This window comes from Sus scrofa, chromosome 4 (assembly GCF_054392235.1).
Source record: "Sus scrofa isolate SSC_HxYL_T2T_F1_AM1 chromosome 4, Sscrofa_HxYL_maternal_Yorkshire_Landrace_v2.0, whole genome shotgun sequence".
Classification (NCBI taxonomy): domain Eukaryota; kingdom Metazoa; phylum Chordata; class Mammalia; order Artiodactyla; family Suidae; genus Sus; species Sus scrofa.
In genome coordinates this window covers 38,411,238-38,434,619 of record NC_139386.1, presented here as the reverse complement: position 1 = coordinate 38,434,619, position 23,382 = coordinate 38,411,238, and the positions used below count along the sequence as shown (strand labels likewise).

The window sequence follows — 23,382 nt, the reverse complement described above, 5'->3', positions numbered from 1 at the left end:
TAGATGCAAACTATTACATTTAGAATAGATAAGCAATGAGATTCTGCCGTATGGTGCAGGGAACTATATCCAATTTCCTGGGACATAGAATATAAAAAAGAATGTGTGTGTGTGTGTGTGTGTGTAAAACAGCTAAATAGGTTTAGCCTATTTAACCTCTGATTGACTTCTTAAATCTGTAGGCTTATGTCTTTTACCTAATTTAGAAAGTTTTCAGGCAGTATTGATATTTTTTCAGCACTGTATTTTTTCTCTTTCCTTTCTGGGACTCTCATGACATGAATGTTAATTCTTTGTTAGTGTCTCATAGATCTTAGAGGCTTTGCTCATTTTTTTTTCTCTCTATTGTTCAGATTGTGTAATTTTTATTGATCTATCTCCAAGTTCATTGACTGTTTCATCTGATATCTGTTCTGCTATTCAGGTAGTAGAGACTTCTATATGCTATTATCTTTTAAATTTCTGTTTGGTTTTTCTTTATATCTTTTATTTCTTTTCTGAGACTTTCTATTTTAACATTGGCTGCAAAAAGTGTTGGAAATTGCCTGTTGAAGTATTTTCATCATAATTGCTCTAAAGTCTTTGTCAGACAATTCCAATATCTGTATAATCTCAACATTTTCTTATTCAGTTTTCCTGGTTATTCATGCACAGAGTAATTTTAAATTGTATTCTGAACGTTTTGAATACTGTGTTATGAGGCTCTGGGTCTTGTTTAATTTCCATGGAAAAAGTTGATGTTTTTGTTTTAGTACAGAATTATTCTGGTTAATTTCAGGTTGCAATTTACAATTCATCTTCCATAGGTTATGTTCCCAGTATAAGTTCATACCTCAAAGATCTTTGTACTGCTCTATGGATCTGTCCCATATATGTACAACGCAGTGGCCACTCTGGGACCTAAGCAGTGGTTTATCAGTTCAGTTCCCAAAATCTCTGGTAGGTTAACAAGGATCTGATCCACATTGTTCAGTACCAAGGTGAGTTTTGGAGTTCATAAACACTTGTATTGAGTCATTTCCCCCAAGCTCCTCCTATTCCTACAATCTCACAAATATTTTCTGGTTCCCTTTGAGCTGTCCTTCTTGGCTCTCTGGCCAGAACTGGGAACTTTATCTACTCTGTTGCACTTTGTCACATACTTCTTCACTTGGCCCGTATCCTCACCTAAGTGGAGGGAGGACAGAGAAGGGATAGCAGTCAATGGGGTTTGTCCCATCCTCTTGCAGCTGCAGCTCTGCAGGAGAGAAAGATTCCCCTCCCTGAAGGTTTTGGATCTAATACATTCTCATGGGTCATGGGTTGCTACTCTGCTGCAACCACCAGATTGCCTGGAGGCTGAAACATAGGGGAAGGGAGATGAGAGAAAATAAAACGGAATGTTTTCTTACTCTTTAGTGCATTAGAAGTTTCTTTGTCTGATCCTTGAGTTTCTTTGTTGTCCTGTGGTGCAGTGGGATCAGTGGCATCTTGGGAGGGCTGGGTTGCAGGTTTGATCCCCAGCCCAGCACTGTGGGTTCAGGATCTGGCATTGCTGCAGCTGCGGCTTAGGTTGCAACTGTGGAACCGTATGTTGCGGGGTGATTAGCTGTCAGAAGAAAAAGAAGAGGGAGAAGAAAAAATAAACCCAAAATATTTTGGAATTCCCACTGTGTCTCAGCAGATCAAGAACCCAACTAGTATCCATGAGGATGCTAGTTCAATCCCTGACCTCGCTCACTGAGTTAAGGATCCAGCATTGCCACAAGATGCAGCATAGGTCGCAGATGCTGCTCAGATCTGGAGTTGCTGTGGCTGTGGTGAAGGCTGGTTATGGCTCCAATTCTACTCCAAGCCTGTGAACCTCCATATGCTGCACGTGCTACCTAAAAAACAGAAAAAAGAAAATAAAATGGGATATTTTCTTACTCTTGGGAGCAGTGGAAGTTTCTTTGTCTGGTCCTTGAGTTAGGCTTCTACTGGAGCTTTCTGTTCCCTGGTGCTTCCTTCTGGATTTCTGGATGCTTTGAGTCCAGTTCGTGAGATACTGAAGGGAAAAATTATTGTGAAACTCAATAGTATTTTGAATTCTGGTGTTATTCCTTAATCTGCTTGCTGCTATTTACTTTTCACAGTTTTCAAATCTTGCTTCACATATTCTGTTCATGCTTTATAGTTGCAGTCAATGGGAGAGAAAGGGTGAAACACACTCCATCTCACATGGGACGCTCCTCCACCATTGTTAGTACTTATACACCATATGCATGTATTACCTATTCAAAATTTAAATCTGAAAAACGGTCAAACCATTTTAAGAGTAAAAAACACTTTATGCACAATTTACATAGGCTGTTTTACCAAGAGGCATTGTGAGCACTGCAAGAAGGTGATTTGTGGCACTTCCCTTTCGTGGGCCAAGAGGTTTAAAAGCCCACACCCAGCCCTTCTGTCCTGAGATAGCTTCTTCTTTCTTTCATGGGCGAAAAACAGTTCCAGCCACTTGACTATGGGTAATCAGTGGGGACATTAACTAGGTTTTGCCCTCAAGATACTCCCAGACTCAGCTACTTTTCCACAGCTGAGGTTTTGTAGAATGTGGACACTTGAAATTCTTCTGACTGTCTCCTCTCTCTTGTGGAGAAGTTGTTAACGCAGGGATGCAAGGGTCAAGCCAATAACCACACCTACCAGGTAGCTAGCCCATCTCCTAAGAGAAATCATGCCTAGCAGGGCTGCATAAAGTCACACAGCTCTTTCAGCGCCAGGGAAAGGTGAGGAGAAGCAGGACTGCTCCAAGGCAACCCTAGGTCAGAGAATTGCTGGGCTTCCCTTAGCAGTACTACTCCAGGTAAGGGAACAGAATGTATTTAGAAGGTTGACACCACAGCCCTAATAACGTAACAGCCAAGATATCTACCCTGAACAGTCTGTCAGCTTGCAAAAGGGCCCACTTTTCTCTGCAGTCAAGAGCTGAACAGAGATATCCAGCACTTGGCTTCCTGAAGAGTTATTTTGTCATTTTAAAAAATGTGTCAGAGCATTCTCTGCCTGCTTCTCTTCCATACTGGTCTTCTCCTGTATGTTTCAAGATTGATATCAATACGTGGTTCACAGCTGGGTTCCCAGAGTCAGACAGAGCTGGGTTCACATTGTAACTCTGCCACTCACTAGCTGTGACTCAGGCACGTTCTTTATATTTTCTGAGCCTGGGTTTCATGTTATTTATATTTTCTAGAATGGATATAAGAATAGTGCTCAGACTGTGAGACTAATACAAGGTAATACATGTGAAGCACTTAATGCTTGACACATAGTGTATGTGCTCAATGGATGGTAGTTATTCTTACCAACATCCTCCTCCTCATCAACAGTATGATTATGGTTATGAAGAATCCACTTCCTTCTCTGGCTTATTTACACTGGGTGGGTCCAGGCTGGAAAAATCACTGATGGAGAATCACCTGAAAATATCTACCTATAAAAGACAGTTCCCTGGGTTTCTGTCGTGGCTCAGTGGATTAAGAACCTGACATTGTTCTCCATGAGCTTCACTCACTGGGTTAAGGATCTGACATTGCCACAAGCTCTGGCACTGGTTGCTCAGATCCAGCATTGCTGTAGGTGTGGCATCGGCCAGCAGCTACAACGCCAATTTGACCCCTAGCCTGGGAACTTCCATAAGCTGTAGGTGCACCCATAAAAAGAAAAAAGAAAAAAAAAGTTCCTGCCACAGTAGCCCCTCTCCTCCGGGTAAGATATCTCCACCAGGTAGGCTTTGGCCTCTTTGACCTTTGCAACTCTTTCAGAGCTCAGAGATTGACATGAGGACCCACTGAGGGATCTGTGGTATCTGAAGGTGGGGTAGATGGGAGGAGGAAGATAGGGCATAACCAGGGTCCCAGGAGGCCTCCAGCCCTGGCTGATGGAAGCATCACTGGGTCCAGGTCTGTGGGTTCATTGAGTGTTGTTCTCCGCAGGTCTGCTCCTCACCTTGCTCAGGGCTATGCCTGGGAGAAGCAGGGAGTTAATATCTGTGAAGCCTCCAGAATCATTAGAGAATCTGATTGTCAGCTGCTGAAAAGCTCTTACAAGGAAAAATAGCCTTCATGAAAATCGGTTAAACTCAAAAGTTGACTTGATAGTCCCACAATGATGAACTGATCTGTTTTCATAATTTCCCTAAATGTAGCCACTAAGATTTATAAGCACTATTTGACCTTTAGGGAATAATTAGCTTAAAACAGCCATTAGCGGGTTTCTTTTCAACCCCTCGAGTATTAGATAATGCAATCATTCTGCTCAAAAACTTTGTTCTTTACTTAGTATTACTTCAAGTGGACCAAATGCTGCAGTAACCTGTATAGGGCGTTACAAATTCCTCCCACATTGCCTTGGCCACCTTGGTTAGTAATGACCCATTGGCGCTTCCATCCTCATTCCTTCTTCAAGTGTCCTGGGACTGGGGAACTGGACATAACAGTTCCAAAGGCCACGGGTATAAGGTCACCCATACCACAGTCCCATCTCTCTGGGATAATCAGACCCTCAAGTGCTTTTATTCTTAAAACAAAAATATTATAAAAGGTAACATGTGCTCCTTGTAGAAAATTTGGAATACACAGAAAGTCAAAAAGAAGAAAATACAACTCACAATCTTATAACCCAGTGATAAGATTACAACCTTACCACAGTGATACTGTGATATCATCAAACTATCTTTCTGTATACTTTTTAAAATCCCCTATTATTGCACCCTTAGATTCTTTTCCTTTGTCTTTTTGTTTTTTGGGGCCACACTGGCAGCATATGGAGGTTCCCAGGCTAGGGGCTGAATCGGAGCTGTGGCTGCCCACCTACACCAGCACCACAGCAACGCAGGATTTGAGCCACATCTTCTGTCTACACCACAGCTCATAGCAACGCCAGATCCTTAACCCACTGAGCAAGGCCAGGGATCAGACCTGCATCCTCATGGATGCTAGCCGGGTTTGTTAACCACTGAGCCATGACGGGAACTCTTGGACCTTTAGGTTATTTTCAGTGTCCTCCTAAACAGTTCTTTGCTGTATGTCCTGCTAAAGAATTCCTGCTAATATTTTTGCTCATATCTCCTATTATTATCTTGAGATAGATGTCATTTTAAGGAATGTCATTATTTAGTCAAGAGTTTGCACATTTTTAAAGGTTTTTATTCAAGTTGACCTCAAGAAACGTCATATCCATTGACTCTCCTTTCAGCCATGAATGAGATTGCCTATTTCTTCAGACCCTTATTAGTACCAGGAATTGTAACTTAAAAAAAATAAAGTCATAGTTTGATACATAAAAAATCTGCCTTTCTTTGATTTTTGGTAAAGTTGGGTCCACTTTCATGGGATCCTTTGTCCTTTGCATTTCTTTATTGTAAATTACCTGTCTGTTGTTAATTTTCTCATTGGGTATTCTTCATCTTTTTCTTGTAGATTTATAAAAACACAATGTACAGTAAGGAAATGAATTTTTTGTCCATCATACCAGTTGCAAATTCTTCCCTCAGGTGATTGTGTAAATTTTTAATCTTACTTTTTTAATTATAATTTTTATTTTTATTTTGCCCCACATTTCTATTCCAGCGACCCTGAGAGCTGCATTTCTGGCCTCTGAGCTCCTGCCACTTCTCCAATACCATCTGTAGGTTTGCTTCACCAGTCACCTCATGAATAGCTCTAGACTTTTCCATATCAACCTGGGTATTTAACAAACATGGCTCATCTGCCATGTGCACACACTTGGGCTAGGTGCCATAGTGGATTATTTCCAGTTTACAGTGTCTCCTGGGAGGCTATGGAAAGAAAAAAACCTGGTGGGAAACCATAAAGGTGAGAAGTAGTATTTTGTGGATCTCTTCTGTGTGCTAGACTCTGTGCTGGGCATTGTCTTCTGTCCCATATTGAACCCTCACGACAACTTTTGGGGTGTTTACGATAGTGAATTTTATGTCTACTTGACTTAGCTATGGGGTGCCTGGATATTTGATTAAACATTATTTCTGTGTGTGTATGAAGATGTTTCTGGGGATGATTACCTTTTTTTTTTTTTTTGCTTTTTAGGGCTGTACTCACAGCATAGGGATCCCCAAGTTAGGGATCGAATCAGAGTTACAGCTGCCGGCCACAGCCACAGCCACAGCAGTGCAGGATCCAAGCCACGTCTGGGACCTACACCACAGCTCATGGCAGTGCCAGATCCTTAACCCACTGAGAGAGGCCAGGGATCGAACCTGCAACCTCATGGTCCCTAGTCAGATTCATTTCTGCTGTGCCATAATGGGAACTCTGGGCAGTGATTAACTTTTGAATGAAGCAAACTGACCTCCCCAATGTTGATGGCCTCATCTAATGCATTTTTAAAGGCCTAAACAGAATAAAATGCTGAGTAAGAAAGAATTCTCCCTGCTGAGCTGTCTTTGAGCTGGGACCTTGGTCCTCTCCTGTCTTTAGACTTGGACTCAGATTGGAACTTACACAGCTGACTTTCCTGGTTCTCAGGCCTTTGGATTTTGATAGGAACTATCTTATTGCCTTCCTGGGTCTGGACTTCTCAGCCTTGGTAATCACATAAGCCAGTTCCTTAAAACAAATCTCTCTATTTGTATATATGTGTATATTTATGTATGTGAAATGTATGTGTATATATACACACACACACACACACAAAATTTATATGTAAGTTATACATATATATGAATATACACACATACAGCCTATTGATTCTATTCTCTGGAGACTCTTGGCTAAATTGCCCCCTTTTACAGATGAGAATATGGAGGAGGCTCAATGAGTTTCAGTCACTTTACCTAAAGTCACCCTGCTAGCAAGTGGCAAAATGGAATCCTTGTCTGTTTGGTGCCAAAGCCCATGCTTCCTGGTTCCAGGGCCAGTGCCCTTAAGCAGGGCTGGGGCCAGGGGGCTGATGAGGTGAGTCATGCAAGTGCAGGATCAAGTCTTGCCTTCATTTAAAAGTTTTCATGGATCTTTTGGCATCAATTTTTATTTAAAAAATATATTGCATTAAAATATTATTTTTCTTCATGTTGAATTTTTTGCTCTGCCTCCCTTAAATGTTGTGCCAAAGTGAGTGCCTCACTTACCTCACCCTAAAGGGGAAGGACTTCCATCCTTTTCGAAGAAATACAGGTGGGGAGGGGTGAGGTGGGTGAACTGATGAAAACTGGGTTTAGACACAGTTCCCAAAGGTGTGGCTTGAGCAGCATCTTGGCCTTTGGTGCCTATTGGCTGGTCAGGAGCAGATCCACTCCTCCCTGCCTCAGGAGCAGGGCTGGGAAGTGAACGTGGTGCTCAACATGCCTGTTCGTCATAAAGAAGCCGTTCAGTTTAATGCTCACGATCTTGACGTTTGCTAATGAGCCACGTTCAAAATGATCGCAGTCTACATATCATTCTGTTTACAAGGCACACTTCCTTTCCAGCTCAGGCACCTAGAAGGCAGGGGACGTCAGACGAAACGTTCCCAGGCTCATGGTGGCGGGAGACAAAGGCCTCAGAGTTCAGGCCGCCTGCTGCAGCCTAGAAACAAGCTTTCCTGGGAGTGGTCTGTGTCTCTCCAGGGGGAGGGGGAGGAGTCTGGGTGAGAGACTGACGGGAAAGGGCAGCCCAGGCTGCTTTTGAGGTGGGGTCTGCCCAGGGCTCCCACATCCGCATCCACATTCTAACCACTCTCCCCTCTGAGAAACATTCCCACTCCCCCTGCCTGGAAGGTCGCCTGACAGCTAATCACATTCCCGCCCACTTTGTCCACGCCAGCGGCCACATGACTGAGGGGAAATGGCAAGAAATTCAGCTCCTGAAACTGGGCCCAACTGATAGGGCCCAGTTCCTGGAATTTTAGCCGAGAGGCGGCCGGCAGAGTGGGGGCCAGCCTTCCCAGGGCTTGGGCTCTATCCTGCATGGCAGGGGTTCAAAGTCCACGCAGGCCCCAGCTGGGCTGCTTGCCTCCCACGGAAGACAAAGAAAGCCAGGCTTTGAAGCCTCCTCCCTGCCCAGAGGGGCTTCCCTGTCCCACAGCCGGAGGTGCTCTCCTGCGCCTAACTTCCCTCGCATGGCCTTCCCCTCCCTCAGGGTCCTGTCTGCCTTGAATCATAGAGCTTATGCTCTCACTTGCCTTGTAGGGCAGCACCTGGTTAGCAGAGAACTGTCTCCCTCATCTCTAGGAATAATAGCTGTCACTTACTAAGCAGTTTCTACACATGCGTTATCTTTGTTTCTCACCCTAAGAGGTAGGCATAGATACCAATATCATTACCATTCTGCAGATGGAGACACTGAGGCTTCAGGGGGTAAAGTAATCTACCCAAGGTCATGGGTAGGTGGCTGATTTAAGAACTGAGTTTGTGTCTATTTGTTACCAAAGCTGGTGCATTGGATCAAGATACCAGAGGTTTCAGAGGCTCCCATTGTGGCTTGGTGGGTTATGAATCCAACTAGTATTCATGAGGATGTGGGTTCGATCCCTGGCCTTGCTCAATGGGTTAAGGATCTGGCATTGCTTCCAGCTGTGGGATAGGTAGGTCACAGATGCAGCTCAGACCCTGCATTGCTGTGGCTGTGCCAACAGCTGCAGCTCTGATTTGACCCCTAGCCTGGAACTTCCATGTGCTGCAGATGTGGCCCTAAAAAGACACACACACGTGCAGACAAAAGATGCCGGAGGTTTCAGACACCAAGCACCATAGGCATCAGACCAGAAGCATAATGTGAGACAAGGAGCAGGTGAGATCTAGCATCATAAAATAGCAGGTGCAGTCTGATTAAGGGAGCAGGCACTCTGTCCACCCTCCAGCTTACTCTGCCTTATAGGAATGCAGGCCCACTACAGCCAAATGGATTTTTCAAGAAGAGCTTGAAATTCATATTTTTAAGTGAAATATCCTGATTTTTAAATTTTGGAAACCTAGTTAAAAAGAAGAGCAAGACAAGAACGTGTTGCTGGCTAAACAGTAGAAGTGTTTGGGTCAGATACAGCCCATGAGCCAGCAGTTTGCAACTTCTGTTTCATGCAACTACACATGCCATGCTCTGTGAATCTTAGGTGTATGGGGAATGTTTGTTTCGTTAAATGGAAAGTAAGCCAGCCCTAATTCTGGGGACAATTGCATGTGCAGGGGGCAAAAAGTTACAATCTCAAATATTCCTAAGGATGTATGACTTTAAATGACATGGTTCTGGTGTTGCCTGCTGGGGCAGCAGATAGGCAGTCAGATTCACCAACAGCGCATGCTGGTGTATTTATCAGACGCTCTGAAATGAGTTTTCTTCCCAAGCATCCAAAGTGAAACCATGTCCTGGAAAGTAGGTCATGTTTACATGGTGCTTAGCCCTGCAAAGATTTCACTTCTCTGAACTACCCTCTTTGTCTCCATATCTCTTACCTGTGGAAGCATCCCAAGACTCAGCCTTGGGACCTCAGCAGCTCTCTCTTTCTCTGGTCTTCCAGAAAGCAGGGACCTCAGCCCCTCCCAGGGATTTGACTGTCACCTCTACACTTCACTCAAGCCTAAATCCAAGTTCACTCGATCTTCCAGAAATTAGCATGCCCACCCTCCAGCTGGCCTCATTTCAGTCACTTGCACCATCATTCTCTGGGCAGCTCCAAGTCCTAGTCTCATTCTGGACTCTCCTCTCCCTCTCCCTTCTTCATCAGTCAGTCCCAAATCCTCAGCCAATGTCTCATTCCACCTCTCATCACGTCATACCTGGCCATTGCTAAATGCTCTTAACTAATATGATGAGGATAATATTTGGAGATAGTAACTAAGGTCCCCCCTGCCATTTTTTTTTTTTTTTTTTTTGGTCCTCTGTGGCCCTACATCATTCATTCTAGATTTTGGGTCGTCCATCCATTACTTCAACAATCCTTAGAGCTTAACCAAACAGTCAAGTCCTCAGCTTTTAAATTTCAAAAGCCAATGATCAGGCTTGAGGACCAGGAGCCCAGTCAGAGAAAATTCCCTCTTTTCCAAGAGATAAATATTCCCTATGCTGGGTATTGGGGAAGTTGTGGAACAGGAGAAACTTAAGAATTTCTGAGAAGAAACCCTACGTCTTCATCCCACACCCAAGCATTTCATAGAAGACTAAACATATGTCTCATTTTCTAGGAAGGAACCCAGCACAGCCCAGGTGCAGAGGAATAGAAATGGCTGCATAGGGTGTCTGGAAGATAGGACCTCAAATGTCCTCCTGGAGTCTCCTATGACCCCCAAGAGGTGTGGGAGAATAGCCAGATGTCCTTAGGTTCTTGAAAGAGGAATGAAAAGAGCTAAGGGCCAACTGAAAAAAATGCTCTAGATGAAAGTGAAGGAGGTCATACCCAGCTGTAACCTCTTTGGCCGGTGACTGAAGACCTTCCAGGAGGAGGGGCGATTCAGCAGGTGCCTAGGTGGGCAAATGATGACCAAGAACTTGACTCCCCTTCCCAGAGCCTCCGCCCCACTATTTTAGCACTGACCTAAGACCCTGGAATTTAGACATAATCTCAAGGGTGGAGGAATAGGGCAAATCCAAATTGACAGAGCTTATTAAATCTGCCCATCTGCCCAGAAGACGAATTGTAGAAAAACAACATTGTGTTTCTTAAAACTTGATCTTATGTGCTGAAATTCCTAAGTGCTCCTTGCTTCTGTTCTCTCCATATTCCAAACAGTTCCATGTGCTACAGCTAGATAATCTTCTTAAAATACCACTTCATACTTTTATGGATTCAAAGAGTAATTATTGAACAGCTACAATGAGCCGGGAGCTGTGTTAGGGGATTAAAAACCTTAAGTGGGAGTTCCCGTCGTGGCGCAGTGGTTAACGAATCCGACTAGGAACCATGAGGTTGCGGGTTCGGTCCCTGCCCTTGCTCAGTGGGTTAATGATCCGGCGTTGCCGTGAGCTGTGGTGTAGGTTGCAGACGCGGCTCAGATCCTGCGTTGCTGTGCCTCTGGTGTAGGCCGGTGGCTACAGCTCCGATTCAACCCCTAGCCTCCATATGGGAACCTCCATATGCAGCGGGAGCGGCCCAAGAAATAGCAACAACAACAACAACAAAAAAAAAAAAAAAAAAAAAAAAAAACCTTAAGTGGACTGTAATAAGAAATATGCAAATGACATTACATTGAGATGCCATTTTTCAAGCAAAAATCCAAAAGTTTGACAACATACTCTAGGGGGGCTGTGAAGAAGCAAGTTCTCAGTACACTGCAATTGGAAATGCAAAATGGTACAATGACTGTGGAAAGGAATTTGGCAATACCTAGAAAAATTACACATGCGTTTGTCCTTTGAAAAACCTATTTTACTGATCTAACCACAATCTAAACCTATAGATTGTAAGAATCTATACCAGAGAAACATTGACAAAAGTATGAAGGGATGTATGCACAAAACTATTAATTGCAGCTCTATTTATATTAGCAAAGAATTGGAAGTAACCCAAATGCCTATCAGTAGGGAACAAGTTAAGTAAGTTAAGGAGTTTATTTTTATTAAAATACACAATAGATTACCATGAAGTGAAAAATTTTTATACATTCTACTGTCGAGTGGTCTCTAGAACATATTATTATTATTATTTTTTTTTAATTTTATTTTCCCACTGTACAGCAAGGGGGTCAGGTTATCCTTACATGTATACATTACAATTACAGTTTTTCCCCCACCATTTCTTATGTTGCAACATGAGTATCTAGACATAGTTCTCAATGCTATTCAGCGGGATCTCCTTGTAAATCTATTCTAGGTTGTGACTGATAAGCCCAAGCTCCCGATCCCTCCCACTCCCTCCCCCTCCCATCAGGCAACCACAAGTCTCTTCTCCAAGTCCATGATTTCCTTTTCTGAGGAGATGTTCATTTGTGCTGGATATTAGATTCCAGTAGAACATATTATTAAATGGGGGGAAAGGTGCAGAATACTACATTGGTATAGTATGTTATCTTTAATTTGAGAAAGGAAGCTTATTTGATAATATGTACATATCACTTATACATGTTTTTAAATGCAAAATAACAAAAGCTAATAATGGTTACTTATAGATGAGGGAGGAAATAAAATGGAAGAGATGGATAAAAGCAAGACTTCTCTGAATGTACCTTGTTTATAGATTTTTACTGTGGGACAATGGAAATACTTTACATAATTATGAAACAAAATTAAAATTAATTAACTTTCAAGTAGAAAATGCAGTCCTTAAAAATGGAAAGTAAATAGAACAATTAAACCTGTGTATGAATTTAGTGGCTTAATCACACAGGGAAAAATTATTCCAAATGACTTTAAAACATAGTAATTGATTATAAAATTCGAGTGAGAAATATAGCCTAAGGATTTTTTTAAAAATCATGAATATAAATATGAAACTGTTTTTTAGCCATTATATTATTGACAGTATTTCTACTGTTATTCTGAAATATATATATATATTTAGGATAAAGCAAATTAAGTAGTAGTTCACTTTAGGATTCAAGACTTTCAGAAAAAAGAAAGGAGGAGTTCCCGTCGTGGCTCAGCAGTTAGCAAGCCCAGCTAGCATCCATGAAGATGTGGGTTTGATCCCCGGCCTTGCTCAGTGGGTTAAGGATCCAGCATTACCCCTGAGCTGTGGTGTAGGTCGCGGATGCAGCTCGGGTCCCGTGATGCTGTGGCTGTGGCGTAGGCTAGCAGCTACAGCTCTGGTTGCACCCCTAGCCTGGGAACATCCATATGCTGCAGGTGTGGCCCTAAAAAAAAAAAAAAAAAGGAAAAAAGAAAGATACAAATTTACAGTTAAAGAAGTTAAGTAAAAAACATGTGGTTTTAAATTTGAATTAGAAATTTCAGCATGAATTCAGGGTGTATTTTCTCTTTAAAGAAAAAAAATACTTATTTCCTTTCTGGGTCTGCTGAAAAGACCTAGAGACACTGACCTACCTAGGAATAATGAGCATTCCTAAGGCCTAGATTGTTGTCTCTAAACACCATTTTTCACTAAAAGGAATCAAGGTCTTTGTGAAATGGCTGATTGCAGGTTGGAGCAGGAAATGTTCAGGATGATCATTAATGATTGTCGTGATTATACAAAAAAGACCCAGAAATCAGCATGGAGAGGCTCACATTGACCAAAGAATAGTAATTAATGGTATAGCAAAATAAATAGTAAGTGCAGTGGATTGAAACAAATCAAGAATATTGAAATCTAAAATACACATACACACACACACAAAACAAAAACAAAACAAAAAATTGAAATTCTTGAGTTCATCGTCATCATCATCATAAACTGCTTGGTCACCTGTGGTGTATGCTTGGGAACTAACTCATTATAAATAGGAAGAATTAAACATTTATTTACCTTTTCAGGTAGCCAAATAGTTAATGTGGGAAATGGGCTTTATAAAAGAATTCTAGCCTATAAGCAAAGAAGAAATTATAGAAGCTGAATATCTCACTTTGCAGCCCCAGTGGTACAATGGATTAGGCAATGTCAATGGCTTCTATGCTATGTACTATCCCAATATCAGTGGTTGCTAAAAACCTTAGGTGAACAACTGACAGGAAACTTCATAATGAATGAATTAGACCTGAACCTAATAATCAATCTTAAGATGACAAAAAATGGCCTAATATTGCATGCCTTCTTATGTGACACATTAGGAAGCACACACCACTACTCATAAGTATTCCTCCAAAAAATGGACTGGAATCTAATCAAGCTTCATGATCTAATCACAGTTTCCAGGAAACAAAGGGGATAAGAGAACATGTTACTTGACACCATGGGGATGAGGTCTGTAATATCCAGAATGCTGCTAATAAATTATAAGGGAAAAAAAGAGAGAAGGGAATCTATACATTTTAAGAGATCTATAAGATCTATTTGACTAAATTCCACTTGGGAACCCTGTTTGAATCTTGATTTAACAGAACAAAAAAAGTTGAAAAAATTTAGTGACGATCTGACAATATTAGGAAATTGTTGTTGAATATTAGCTGATTGATGTCTCTTGCCGTTATGATAAAAATTCACTCTCTGACCTGGCATTTAGTGTCTTCCACTTGAACCAAAAGATTGAGTTTTAAGGTCTATATGTGCCACTTACTAGGCTATGTATCCTTGAGGAAGTCATTCAGTGACTCAGAGTCATTTGTGAAATGGGTACATCAAAATATACCACCTTCCTGGATTATCACAAAAATATGAACGTGTGAGTACTTTACAAACCATGTAAGCCATCTCTCATGACTAACCTACATAATTTCTTCAAGCATACCTGAGTCTGCCTTTATTCATGAAATTTCTCCTTGCCCAGCAGGGTCCCCTCTCTCTGGTCTGCTTATGGATGTTTCACCCTTCTTTCTAATCCCAGCTCATGTTTCACCTTCTTCATGAAAACTTTCCTAAGTAATTCAGCCTATGGTGATCTGAACTTTGCTTATCCCACCCCACATGCACTTCCCACCTTCAAGTCCAACCTGTGGGAGGATTGGGGAGGGAGGAAGTGTTAGACTCATTGCCAGTCTAATGGTACTTCAAATTCTGGTCTTCTTCCACAATCTGCCTGCTACTGTTTGCTTTTCAGAGTTCTCAGATGGTGTCCCATGAATTCCCTCCTGGTTTTATATCTGTACTTTATTGGAAGAGACAGGATGCAATGTGCTTATTCCATTTTACCTAGAACCTGTACAAAACATATTTATTCAGATTCATCTCAGAACTCAACCTCAGAAAAAGGTAGTGATGAATTATGTAGATTTATTAGACTCCTAATTCCTCTCTTTTATACTGGCTGCTGAAAAGCTAAAAAAAAATATATTTAGCTCATATAATTGAGCTGCAGTGTCTGGCACACAGGAAGTGCTTCGTAAATGTTAGTAATTTCTACCTGTCTGTTATCTGTCTGTCCTGTTATCCTCCCAAAGCTAAATGTTATGCTTAGTAGAATAAATTTTCTCAATATGGTTTTTGCATGTAATTTTCCTCATTCTCACGCCTTTTATTACTTGGCTTTTCTTGCAGATCTGTGATAGTAGTTTGGGAATTATTTTTACCACACTTGTCTTGTGAGTTGCCTCAAATTCTGTTTGGAAGTAGTTGAGCCATAAATCAACAAGTAAATTCTAAAAATACTGTATTTGTGGAGTATTTTTATTTGTGGAATATTTCAAAGCTGCTTTTACACCTGTTTCCGTAGTTCATCCTTTAAAGTACCCCATATGAGTGAGAAACAAAAAGTGGCACACACCTCTATAGAAGAGAAAGCTGGGGTCCAGCCAAGACAGGTTGGCTTGAGGATGATCCTTCAGGCAACCATCCAACTCAACCACTCAACCAGACATGAACTGTCTTACATTTTTTATTTCTTTTCACTGCTGCACGTGTGGCATACAGAAATTCCCAGGCTAAGGGTCAAGTCAGAGCTGCAGGCCTACGCCACAGCCACAGCAACAGCAACACAGGATCTGAGCTGCATCTGTAACCTACACCACAGCTTGCAGCAACGCATGATCCTTAATCCATTGAGTGAGGCCAGGGATTAAACCTGCATCCTCATAAACACTATGTCGGGTTCCTAACCCGCTGAGCCACAATGGGAATGCCCTGCCCTGTTTTACATTTTTTGCCTTCTATTGAAGGTTGTACCAAGGCTACAAGCAGTTTGGAGCTCCAAATGTCCTTGGGGACCCTAGGCCTTAGGAAATCCACGACAAGGACTGTCTGTGGAGCCGCCTTTTCTCTGACTTACCCAGACCCATAATTGGTTTATCGATACCTTAGGATCCAGGGGTCCCTAGGATGCTGGCCACTTGATGTCACTTGAGGGAACATAATAATGGTTTCTCTGCCTTCTAATCTGACTTAGCATAGAGACTCACCTGCTGAACAGGTAGACCTGTCTACTTAGTGGGCTCTCCAGTCCTCTTCCTGCCCCTGCAGCCAAGTGTCTCCTCTTGAGAGATGAGGCATGGAGACTGACCTCCACTGGCAAATGTGAAAGGTGATCATTGCAACTCTTTCCAGTTATTCACCTACATCCTGGGGCTCCTCTTTTCAGTTCAAAAGGAGGAGCAGCATGAGCCTTGATCACAGAAAGGCCAGTCTGGACCCAGTGCCTGTGCCTCTCTTCTTCCTTCTCTGTCTCCCTTAGTCACACGTGGGGCAAAGATTGCAGCATCTCTGTCTGAGAAGGAGTCTACCCAATGAAGATGTCCTTGTCTTTAGCAGTACTGGGAAAGTGATGCCAAAAAGCAGAAGGCTACTAGGAGAGAGCTACTCAAGAGGCTTCTTAATACATATATGGAACGTAATATTTATTATCTTAACCACTTTTAGGTGTACAGTTTAGTAGTGTTATGTATATTCACCTTGTTGCATCTCTCTTGCCTCTTGATGTTTTTTTCCTCTCTGCTTTTTTTTTTTTTTGTAATGATGTTTATTTTTTCCATTATTGCTGGTTTACAGTGTTCTGTCAATTTTCTACTGTATAGCAAGGTGACCCAGTTATACATACATGTATACATTCTTTTTTCTCACATTATCATGCTCCATCATAAGTGACTACATATAGTTCCTGGTGCTATACAGCAGGATCTCACTGCTTATCCATTCCAAAGGCAATAGTTTGCATCTGTTAACCCCAAATTCCCAATCCATCCCACTCCCTCCCCCTCCCCCTTGATAACCACAAATCTGTTCTCCATGTCCATGATCTTCTTTTCTGTGGAAAGGTTCATTTGGGCCATATATTAGATTTCAGGAGGCTTCTTAATGAGTCCATTCCCCAAGTTCCCAGGGCTTTAGCAGCCCTAGCCAGGGCCCTCACATTCCTTGGGCTCATCTTGAACTTTGGCTATGTCCAGTGCCAGGGTGCTGACATATCTGAATATGGTCAAGGTCAACAGATCAGTACTGGGAGAAAGAGTATTCTGAGTGAGTCTGGACCTGTCATTCCTATGACCTGTAGCCCAGTCCCCATGGACTCCCACCTCAATTCCAAGAGGAGGCTATGGAGTGTTACAAATATGGCAGCAGCCGTTTCTTCCTCCCTGTCTCCATACCCTGTGCAGCAGGATTTTGTAGATCCTCCCAGCAAGAGCTAGAGTCTATTTCCGATCTCCTTGATTCTTGGCTGATTCCATAACTTTCTGTGGCCAGTAAAATCTAGTATGAAACATTTTCCAGTTCTGAGCCCAGGTTTTATGAGGCCTTACCCTTTTTTTCTTTCTCTTGGGACTTCTCTCTCATCCATGTGACCAAGCCTGAGCTAGCCTGCTGGAGGATAAGAGGCCATGTGAGCCAGAATTAGTCAATCCTAATTATTCTAGTCGAGACTCCAGTTATACAAAAGTGCCCAGTCAAGATCAGTAAAGTTGATCCACAGCTTGGCCATATTCACAAGAAGAAGGCCAGCCAAGATCAGAAGAGTTGCCCAATTAGTTCCAGCCTAAATTGTCATCTTACAGACAGAATCATGAGTGATAAGAAATGCTTATTGTTTTAAGCCACTGAATTTGGGGGTAGTTTATTACATAGTACTGCTAACCAGTGTAGGAGCTGAGCACTAAAAGAGCCATTTCTCTACTGTATTTTGGGATATTGGAAGCATAAGGTTTTAGTGGTACCAAACAGCCAACAGAGACAGGAAATGATGGCAATGGTTGTTAGTAGCAGTTCAAGGTTGTGTCTTTGGGGACATTGCTGCTATTTCAGCACTTGGCTGTGACAGGAATAGCCAGAGCAGGAAGAGAATGGAATAAACAGGAGCCTATGGAATCAGCTGGAGAAGCAGTCTTAAAACTGTCTCCAGGGTCTCTCAAGAATATTTAGGAGAAACATGAAAGGGCTGGTAGTCTTACAAAGTGAATATGACTGCAGCCAGAGAGATCAGATAATTGGAATATTACATATGAGGATTTGCTTGTTGAACTTTTTTTAACCTCAAATAAGAAATTATTTAAAGACATAAGAAATAAGAAGTTGTCATAAACTTATTACACATGAATTCTTCCAAAGAGTGAAAAAATAAAGAATTTTTAGGAGTTCCCTTCGTGGCACAGTGGAAACAAATCTGACTAGGAACCAGGTTCGATCCCTGGCCTCTCTCAATGGATTAAGGATCCGGCATTGCCATGAGCTTTGGTGTGGTTCGCAGACGTGGCTCTGATTTGGTGTTGCTGTGGCTCTGGCGTAGGCTGGTGTCTATAGCTCTGATTAGACCCCTAGTCTGGGAACCTCCATATGCCACAGGTGTGGCATAAAAAGACAAAAAAAAAAAAAAAAGAAAATAATTCTGTATTTTGTTCCTATTGCCAATTTCTTGGGGGATATTAAGGACGAAAAGTGAGAAATGGGTGTGACTGATAGCATTTATGACATATTCTTTGCAAACATCAAAAAATAAAGTGTGCAACAATAAATATGCAGTTATTGTGGCAGAGAAATCTGATCCTTGTTCATATTTTGTTCTCTTTTCCTTCCAGGCAAGTACAGGATTACACATCTCTGCTCCCCTTCTGTCAGGAGAGGCCACGTGACTGGTCCATGGGTGGTGAACAACAGTGATCCTGTCATTTCTGAGCTGAAGCATTTGCTCCTTCATCTATGACCTTCCACCACTCTTGCCTGCACACTTATGGTAGAGCTGCAAGGTGTTTTTCTCTGTCTGCTGGGATAACTGAGTCACAACATGGAGGGCAGCTGTCTTAGAAGCCACCCAGACCTTCAGTGAGTATTGCATGAACGTGAAATCAATGTCGGTTATGTCAAGCCACCAAAGTCTTGGCATTGCTTGTTCCCAAAGCATTCCCTGACCTAGTCTGACTGATAATATTGAAGGACTGAAATTTTTAAAATCTGATTAAAATTAAAAATAAACTATTGATGCTACAAGTAAGTTACAAAAATGGGAAAAAAATTATTGTGCTGTTGTATGCAGATTATACATGGTTTAATTTTTGGCAGGCAAGTTCTAGTGTTCAGAGGCACATCCAAGAAACATTGTGAGTATGAACATGATAAGGAGAATTTTATTCATTTGGCCGAAGTCAGAGGAAAATTTGATAATATTATGATAGAACGTTTAGGCATAATATAAAAATCAACACCAAATAATATTGCACCTATTTAGGGGATGAAATACAAAAATAAATTATTAAAATTATGGCAGATTCAATGAATGAAATCAGTCTGAATAAGGTAAGAAGGGCTAAATATTGTTAATTATTTTGGCTAGAAACCTGACGTTGTATTTGAGACACACCCCTGATGAAAATAGAATAGATAACAATTTTGTTAGAATTGTAGATTCCTAAAATGCAAGTATTTCTATATATAAACATGTTTGGGGAATTTTTTCCAGTAGATGACAAAACTGAAGAAGGGTTATAAATAGTGTCAACAGGCCACTTACAAAAAGAATCAAGGATAAAATAATGATCCACGGGTATCACAATATGGCAGATATGCATGGAAAACACGACAGATTGAAACTGATGATTCTAAGAAATAATTCTAGGGCATTTTCTGTTCCTTGCATGAATATTTTAATCTTGGTAGTAAGTGGTGCAATAAAAATCTCTTCTGACACAACTGATTTTTTTTAATACCATCCAGGATCTATACAACTGCTCTTCAGCTTCACTGAAACCTTGTGTATTAAAAACACATTTACCAAACATAAATTTGAAACATTGTCAAATGCATGATGGGAAGTTGAGTTTATGCCATTATGGCACTAAAAACTCAATGAGAAAGTCTAAGCAATTCTTTTTTTAGAAATGTTGCTATATTAATAAAGATATAAATTGTAGAATTCAAGCCAAAGTTATGATTTCAAAAACATCCACTATTAAATTTATTTGCTCAGGGTTAATTTGGTAAGATGTTTTAAGTAAAAGTAGCATTATATCAAAAATAATACAGGAGCTAAAATTCAACATATTGTCCAAAGAAGCATCCAAAGAGGTTGTATATCTGCAGACGCTTGTTGCAGTGAGTGGATGAAAGCATGCAAGTTGCTTCCTGCTGGGGCCTCAAGAATGTTGTTGGGGTCCAGACTTGGGGTTAGAGGGTATGGTCGAAGCCCCTTTCTGGGAGGAGGTGAGCCTGTCTTGCAGCATGGTAGGCAGGAGAACAATCTCTGTGGAGAGGCTTCGCCATTGAAATTCTGGAATTTTCATGTCCACACACCAAGGGTCAGTGATCTTTTCTGCACAGATCCCCTGTAAGCCCTGGCCTTTGGTAAAACTTTGTCAAACTCCACAGCTTAACTTAGGTCTTGACTCAAGGTAGGAAGTGCAGTGTGTCCACAGCAGCCTGGGAGGCAGTGACCAGGCAGCAGGAGAAAACAGGGGATGCAGTGAGATGCTGTGAGAACAGCTGACAGAGGTGACAACCAGCAGGGATTACAGTGCAGAGCTCACCACTGGTACACAACTCAAGTGACCACCAAGACCACACTATACGCCAGCACACAAAACTGTTGAACGTTTGATTCAGCCCTTTCAGTCCAGTTACACAGAAAATATTTTTTGAGGAATAATGATGCAGCAGGCCCTATTCTAAGTTCTCCCTGTGCCTTCATTAATTTAGTCCTCAGCCACCCTATCAATGTGCCCATTTTATAGACTAGGAAACTGAGGCTCAGAGAGGTTTCATTACTTACCTTAGGTCAAATTAGAACAGGCTGCTGGAACCTTAACCCCAGTAATCTGGCTCCAGAATTCACATGCTTAATCAAGGTGAAACAGAATCTAGCCTTATAACCAAAGGGCTCACCACAGTGTTCTGAGTTTTTATCCCCCCCACACACACCTCCCAAGAGACAAATCCACACACACACACACACACACACACCCCCAAGAGACAAATCCAAAAGCTGCCATCAGCTCGAAACTGCTTCAAATCATCAGAGTTTCAGCTATGTTGACACCCTGCTTCAGAATCTGCCCCCCCATCAGCAGGGTCACACTGTCTTTGCACACAAATGTGGATTTGGTACCTCTTCGGGTGGGCTACGAGCCTATCAGTGCCCCACAGCTGGCAGCCCTCAGCAAAAGGAGCAGGCATTGCATGCTTGGGAAGCTCAGGGTGGGGGTGGGGGTGACTCATGAGCACACATCCCCTCTCATGATAGTGGGGGCAGATGGGGAACCTGCCTTCCAGAGAGGCGGAGGCCCTGCAGGAGCCGTGTAGAAAGGAGCTACCTTCCCATTCCAACCAAAGCTCTGGCTACATCTTAAGGTCTGACTTACCAAAGTCAAGGGACACTAAAGGGAAGGCGACAAATTTGTTCTAATTTGCCAGAACTTTCCTGGTTTTAGTACTGAAAGCCTCACATCTTGGGAAGCACCACCCCATCCCCATCCCAGGCCCCAGCAAACCCTAACAGTTGACACCATGATCAAAGTAGAAATCAAAGGAAACTCTTCCTCATAGCCTCAAGCCTATGTATTTCTCTGGATCCATGGAAACCAGGAGCTCCCAAAACTGTCTTCATCTGGCTACAGACCAGTCCTCACTGCTCACTGAACAAGGGGACGTGACATCCCCCTAGGAGCACTGAAGAAAAGGCACTGAGGACACAGGCCCCAAATTCCATCTGCATGTTCCCATCTCCCCAGAGGGCGCAAAAAATTGGACACTGGGAGATGGAGATGCTTGGTGGCTGGAGTCACTCCCGGCCTCGGGCAAATTTTCCAGGCTTTTCCATCTTTGGATGAGATGGCAATATTCCCCCTTCATTTCAGATCCACATGGCCCAGTTTCAGAGATAGGAGGACTTGTCCAGAATGTCTGTGATTAAAGAGACCACAGATTTAAATCAGTGAGTTAATGTATAGGTGACAAAACATTTGGCATGAATTGGCTGGGATGGACAAGAAACTGTGATCCATTCCACGGTGCCCTCGGTCCACTGATTCTCCTGAGAGGTCTTGGTCCTCAGCACAGCTACAGATATTCACTGTGTATAATCCAGGCCTCATCTAATGATATAAGTAAATAAGCTCTGGACAGGCAGTGAAAACAAATCACTAGTCCATCAAAATCCTTGGGGTAAATTAGTTCAGCAGACTGGCCTAGAGACATGCGTCGTGACTCACCCTTACCCAGAGTAAATAAGGGAAGATTAAGCCCAACTTGATTGAATCATACTGAAGCTTGGCATAGCTCAACAAACAGATCAGCCTGAAATCTCACATTAGGAACACATAATCTCATAAAATTTATGACTGTTATTGCTCACCACATATGTTTCTGGGTTACTGTGTGCTGGGCTCCATGTAAGCTGCATCGCTGGGGTCTTGAGGGGCCTGCCTGCTGATCCACAGCGTATTTCAAGAAAGAAGACACGTTCCTGGTTGACACTCTTTGGCATGAGTGTCAGCATGGCCTGGCTGCTGCAAGGGCGGGGACTAGAGGGGGGATATTGGCAATGGGGAAGGAGGCTTACACTGTGCCCCAGGCAGGTCTTTTTGTGCCCCAGGCAAGCTCTGGTTGAAAAGCCAGTGGGGAGTCTGGCAGGCAAATCTTCTTTCCCCTCTCTAGGCATCAGTTTCCTCACTTGTTAAAAGAAGGTGATAGAATTGGAGAATCTCTAAGGGATTTTTCAAGACGTACGTTATCAGGGTCTAAGAAAGAAGATCAAGGGGACAACTTATTTAAAGAAGAATCAGAATTGAAATGTTATCAGGTGAGATCAGTAGAGCAGAGGGATGCAGGAGATGGTGTGGCTTTCTAAAGGCAGGGATGGGTTCAGGAGGCTATGGAATGCTAGTCTAAAAATCTGGGAGGAAATGGTAGACGGCTAATTGCTGTGACAGGTTTCTGCTGCCCAAAGCTAAAAAAGTCAAAATATGTTTTCTGAACTGGCATCACCACTCCACCTTCTATTGCCAGTTGATCTAGGCTTTCTTTCCTCTGAGCCTAAGCACGACCTCAGAATCCTTCTCAACACAAAAGCCCACCCATCGTATTTGCAGGTGAGGGAGAAATACTTTCCACCCAAAATGACCCTGAAGCTCCTCTGGGTACAAGATAAGAGATTCCAGATGTGGGGTTCCCATCATGGCTCAGCAGTAATGAATCTAACTAGCATCCATGAGGATGCAGATTTGATCCCTGGCCTTGCTCAGTGGGTTAAGGATCAAGCATTGCTGTGAGCTGTGAGCTGTGGTGTAGGTCTCAGACTCGGCTGGGACCCCCACATTGCTGTGGCTGTGGCATAGGCTGGCAGCTGCAGCTCTGATTCAACCCCTGGCCTGGGAACTTCCATATGCCGCAGGTGTAGCCCTAAGAAGACAAAAGAAAAAAGAGAGAGAGAGAGACAGCTTCCAGATGTGACTACAGGGACTCAGAATGCAACCAGCGAGGAGCAGAGCATGAGAG

General features: G+C 42.5%; 1 protein-coding gene and 1 long non-coding RNA gene across 10 annotated transcripts in view; one reads left to right on the top strand and one right to left on the bottom strand.

Annotated features, from left to right (window-relative positions):
- KCNS2 (potassium voltage-gated channel modifier subfamily S member 2) overlaps positions 1-23,382 on the top strand; it is a 109,068-nt gene that overhangs the window by 58,692 nt on the left and 26,994 nt on the right. For all 8 annotated transcript variants that reach the window (XM_085021070.1, XM_085021064.1, XM_085021066.1 and 5 more), the window contains one exon: positions 18,477-18,720. The gene's annotated coding sequence lies outside the window, so the exon portion shown is untranslated. The remainder of the gene's footprint in view (positions 1-18,476; positions 18,721-23,382) is intronic.
- Positions 1-23,382, bottom strand: part of LOC102163156 (uncharacterized) — an 83,389-nt gene that overhangs the window by 38,166 nt on the left and 21,841 nt on the right. The window contains exons 2-3 of one of the 2 annotated variants that reach the window (XR_014843001.1): positions 1,909-2,026; positions 1,392-1,588 (exon numbers count right to left, since the gene is read on the bottom strand). This is a non-coding gene — a long non-coding RNA (uncharacterized LOC102163156). Of the gene's footprint in view, positions 1-1,391; positions 1,589-1,908; positions 2,027-18,996; positions 21,790-23,382 lie in introns of those variants that run through there. The other variant, XR_014843002.1, reaches the window with a different exon arrangement.